This window comes from Lactuca serriola, chromosome 2 (genome assembly GCF_051521515.1).
Source record: "Lactuca serriola cultivar US96UC23 chromosome 2, Lser_US96UC23_V15, whole genome shotgun sequence".
NCBI classification, from domain to species: domain Eukaryota; kingdom Viridiplantae; phylum Streptophyta; class Magnoliopsida; order Asterales; family Asteraceae; genus Lactuca; species Lactuca serriola.
Window position 1 is genome coordinate 223215489 of NC_136409.1, and position 4965 is coordinate 223220453.

Consider the following 4965-nt stretch of genomic DNA (forward strand, 5'->3'; position numbering starts at 1 on the left):
ACATATCGACAGAAAATATCACTTTATTAGACATCGTGTAGAAGAAGGACAACTCGTAGTGAAGAGGATATCATCTGAAGATAACCCAGCAGATCCGCTTATGAAGGGACTGAGTAGGGTTAAGCACTTGCAGCATGCTAAGAGTATTGGGCTGAAGGATGATATTAGCATATATCAGATAGTAGTAGAAACATGTAATAGATAAATGTAATTAACATTTGATGATTAAATAAAGGAGTATTATTTATGAGTAATGTTACTGTCTTGTGTTAACTGTTTAACTATTGTTTCATTTTTGCATGTTTTGACTTCCAGAATAATTGAGTTTATTAAGAATAATCGAATTATTCAAATTGTTCACAATCGTTCATATGTTAGAAGTAGATATGAATGAAGATTGTCATGAATTGGTGTGTAGATTGTCTAAATTGTATTAGACATAGCAAAGGGTTGCTGCAACGTTCATGAGTGCTTATGAACTGGTTTTGAGCATTGGAACAAACCCGCGCTTGCTAGAATCACCTTATGGAATATGATGTAAAAGGGTGATCGCAAGACGATAATATCATATAGTCTTAAAACCTAGATATATGATTTGTTATTTGTTAATTGGTTGTACATTGATAATGCGAAAACGCATCAGTAACTCGGTGTTATAAAATGCATTGTTGTGTATAGTTGATTAATGAAGCGATATCTCGGCCGCTTGATGATTTGATTTGACATATGTGCCGGGCCCGGTCAGAACTAAATTGATGTGTTCGATTAAGTTCTATGTCAAATGAATCGGAGATCGAGAAACCAAATGCCAGACTAATTATTCCATAGAATTGTCAGCATGATATCTAACAGAGGACTGTACGATCCCTTATCTAAAGGACAAGATTGATTAGATCAGAGTTTGACAGCGTCTTTGAGAGCTACGATTGCAAATCGAATTGTACTTGTGCATATAGTTACTAGACTTATCCAAGTGGGAGACTGTTGGAATAGTGTCTAAGGCTGCAACTATATTAGGCAAGTATTTGACCCGATTGTGCATGGTCCTTTTGGGTTGCCTTCACCATAGCAACTTGACAGGATGATTTATTATGAGAGAATAAATATTATTAATATATTATGAGAATAATATAAGGAATAATAATATTGTTATTTGATTAATATAAGTCATAAATTAATTAGAATTAATTTGGTGACTTAAAGAGATTAATTAAATAAGAGGGTATAAACTGTCAATTGTTTGATAGTTACACTTTGGGCTGTAAATCCTTTATGGATAGGGTTGGATGATTTCTAGGGCCTGGGATAAGCCACAAATCGTCCAAGGGCTTATCTTGGAAAGGATTTGGATTGCTTTGAGTAAAGATTATCCAACTAGGGTTTAAGGGTGAAACCCTAGGAGCCTTACAAGTATAAATAGACCCTTGGGGCAAGGGAAATCGGCACCTCTACTAAAGCAAAGAAACCCTGGCCGATTTCTATTCCCTCTTCTCTCTCTCAAATCATCCTCTTGCTAGTTGGTGTTTGTAAGCCATTAGAGGAGTGACATTTGTGACTCTAAAGCTCCAAGAACAAGAAGATCAAACAAGTGTTTCAAGGTAAGCTTCTAACTCTGATTTTGTATTGTTCTTATACTCCATTAGTCATTAGAAGTCTTGGATCCAATGCATGTTTAATTAGAGAAACCTAGATCCAAGCATTAGGGTTTGCATGTGCACATAAGAATGTTCATATGGCCAAAACCCATCATTAAGAACTGTTGCAAAATCAGATTTGTGCTTCAAAGGATAAAACCAAGTAAACTGGGAGAAATCATCAATAAAAATAGCATAATACATATAACCATCAGTGGATAAAATTGGTGCAGGACCCCATAAATCACAATGAATCATGTCCAACACATGCAAAGATCATTTTTCATTTAAAGGAAACGAAAGCTTATGACTTTTGGAAATCTCACAAGATGAGCAAAGACCAGGTTTAGGTAAAAGAGAAGTAACAAACAAATAACCATGTTTATGTCATAAATAAATAGCTGAAAATGAAACATGTCCTAGACGACTATGCCAAAGCTCATAAGATGCCTTCAATCGTGTTGAATTTAGTTGAGCAACCAAAGCTTTATGACCATGCTCAACCACATAGAGTCCATTATCAACCCTGCCCTTTGCTAGCACTTCCTTTGTGAGTCTTTTATGAATAGAAAAATTTTCATTAGAGAATAACACATCAACAGGAGAATTGGATGTTAAATTAGTTATAAAAAGAAGATTCTTTGTGAGTTTTGGAACTAGAAGAACATCTGCTAGATTAATATCCTTTGTAAGGGATGTTTACCAATTCGTGAAATATTTAGAATATTACCATTTCCAAAGGCAACATGTTCATTCCCATTGTATGGAGCGGAGGTCGTAAGATTAAAAGTTGATGGTACGCAGAGGCGCCAGAATCAACATACCAATTAGAAGATTTGTCATGAACATTACATTGCAGTGAAGGCATGGGCTAAGTTGGCATCAACGATAGGGTTGCGAGATGCAAAAGTATAAAGATCTGGGCATTGGGAGGCATAATGCCCGTCTTTCCGACAGAGGTGGCAATATGGAGGGCGACGGCCACACCCCCGTCCACCAGAACAACCATCGCGACTACCACGAGAGAATGATCACGGAGAAAAAGTACCATGAACAGAACGAAGAAAAAGTTCATATCCTTCAGCCTGTAAAAGAAGATCATGAAAGGGAGGTCTCGATTTGACAGCCATGTGTGTTGTAGAAAATGTCTCAAAAGAGGGGCCGAGACCACAGAGGAACCAGTAGGGTTTATCAGATTCTTCCATTGGTTGGCCTATTGCTGCAAGCTGATCACAAAGTAACTTAAATTTTTTACCATAATCATAATCAGAAGATGAACCTTTCTGAAGTTGCCTTAAGGAGTCTTTGAGGTTTTGCATTCTTTCAACTGAATCATGGTTGTAGGCCGACTATAGTGTCGAGCTGTTGAGAGGCCTAAATTTTTTGCCATAGCCTCTTTGGTGAGAGAGGCATGAAGGATAAGGAGGGCCCGCTGATTTGCTTCATCCCAAACTACTACTAGGGGGTTGGGAGATTGCCTGTCTTCAATCAGAATCGTCTCAGAAGGACGAAGAGAAGCACTAGGAACATGAGAAAATAGGTCCTGGTATTTAAGAAGATGGACGATCTGATTTTTCCATAAGAGATAACTGGATGAAGAAAGCTTAATGGTAAGCATATGCAAGATGGTGTTTAGGGAGAGAGTACCATCAGTGGATGTGTTACCGTTTGCCATCGGGATCGGAAAGAATGAACGAAGAAAAGAAGAATGGCAGGATCGGCTGTAGAAAAGATTGAGAAGATCGAAAGATGGGTAATACCATATGAAGATAAAATTGATTTAATCTCCAGTAAATCTAAAGTGATTTGTATATTGATATTTATAATGAATACAAGATTACAAGATAACAACAATCAAATCCTAATTCTAATAAATAAGTAGAACTCTGCCACGTGTCACTCTCTAAGACCCCCAAAATCGAGTTTTCCCGCTCATTTATTCATCTATATTTACGTAAATGCCATTGAATCCAAATTGAATCAAAGTTCAAACTGATGCAATAAATCCGGAAATTAGCAACTTAATTGCAAAAAATCAAGAAGCAATCTCAAAATTTGAATCGGATACACTCCAAATTTGAATCGGATACACTACGCCTTCTGTGGATTTCTATTTTCTTCGAACGCGTTTATGTATCACAAATCATGCAAATGGGCAAGCTTTCATTAGGAGGCGTAATTCTAGAAAAAAATCACTATGTTGCATATCAACCTAAATCACAGCTAGGACTACAAATACATCTCCAAGGAAGCTGATCAGTTATCAGCAACGATTTCTCATTCGACTTCCGGTTAGTATATTTTATTATTTAATTTGCTTCGTCATCGTGTATTTCTCTCTTCCTCGCATCCACTTTTCTATCTCAACTCAAAATTAGTTTTGTTCTCACTCAAATCTTCGGATTCTGATGCTTCTGTTCCAAAGCCTAATACCAAAGTGCTGAAAAATTGGTTGTTCGAACATCAATTCCTCCAATGATGATGGAGATTCAATTTCTCCTAATTTTCAGGTAATTTTATTAAACCCTCTTGCTTCGGCTTGATTCAAAGAATAATTTGAATCATGTAAGTTAATCTGAGTTTATACGAGAAATTCATGTGCTGCTCCAAATGGGTTGATTTGTTGTTATATATTTGTTGCTCCATATGGGGATTTTCCTACTACAACTCAATGAAGCTGTTAAGTGTTGTACCAGAAGAACACAATAAAAATTGGCATCCAACTTTATTTGAAGAGATGGAATCATATGGATGATTTGTTGGTGAGTTGAAAATGTTCTTTTAAATCGTCTTTAAAACCCTTGGAAAATTAAATCCCTTCCTTTGAGCAGATGGTACCGGTCAACCATTTATTAACTGATTGCAGGGCTTAATATTTGGCCGATTGATGAAGAGCCTAAAATGGTTGTGGTTATGGATTTCTCTTTTAAATTTTTCTCATTAAGATTTACAACAACTTGTATATCATTTGAATTCTATGAATAGTTATTATATTAGGGTTAAATGTGCATTTATCAACAACATTTCACGTTTTCCTTGATTTATGTAATAAAGATATTTTAGACAAAACATGCAAAAACGCTTGCAAAATTGCCTGTTTTGAAAATTTTGTGCAAAATTGTTACTAAATTGTTATTGGGATGTGGCATTGGTTAAATGTTTACTTACTAAATAATGTTTCACTTTTTTCCAAATTATGAAACTAACATGCTTTATCAAGCGTGTTTAAACGAATCACACACTTTATTGGTTAAATATTGCATTTTAATCCAAAAATGAACATTTGTTGCATATTTCATATTTTGTCTTGTGGGAGTTGCACTCTCATTTA

The 4965-nt window shown here is 35.8% G+C and overlaps 1 long non-coding RNA gene across 2 annotated transcripts; it reads left to right on the forward strand.

The window, feature by feature from the left end:
• The first annotated feature begins 3704 nt into the window (after positions 1 to 3704).
• On the forward strand, positions 3705 to 4713 carry LOC145090827 (uncharacterized). 2 transcript variants are annotated; one of them, XR_013701777.1, is made up of 4 exons: positions 3705 to 3925; positions 4060 to 4144; positions 4312 to 4396; positions 4466 to 4713. It is a non-coding gene; the product is annotated as an uncharacterized LOC145090827 (long non-coding RNA). The 2 variants fall into 2 exon arrangements; XR_013701776.1 differs by having other exon boundaries at positions 4312 to 4713.
• Positions 4714 to 4965: the final 252 nt, after the last annotated feature.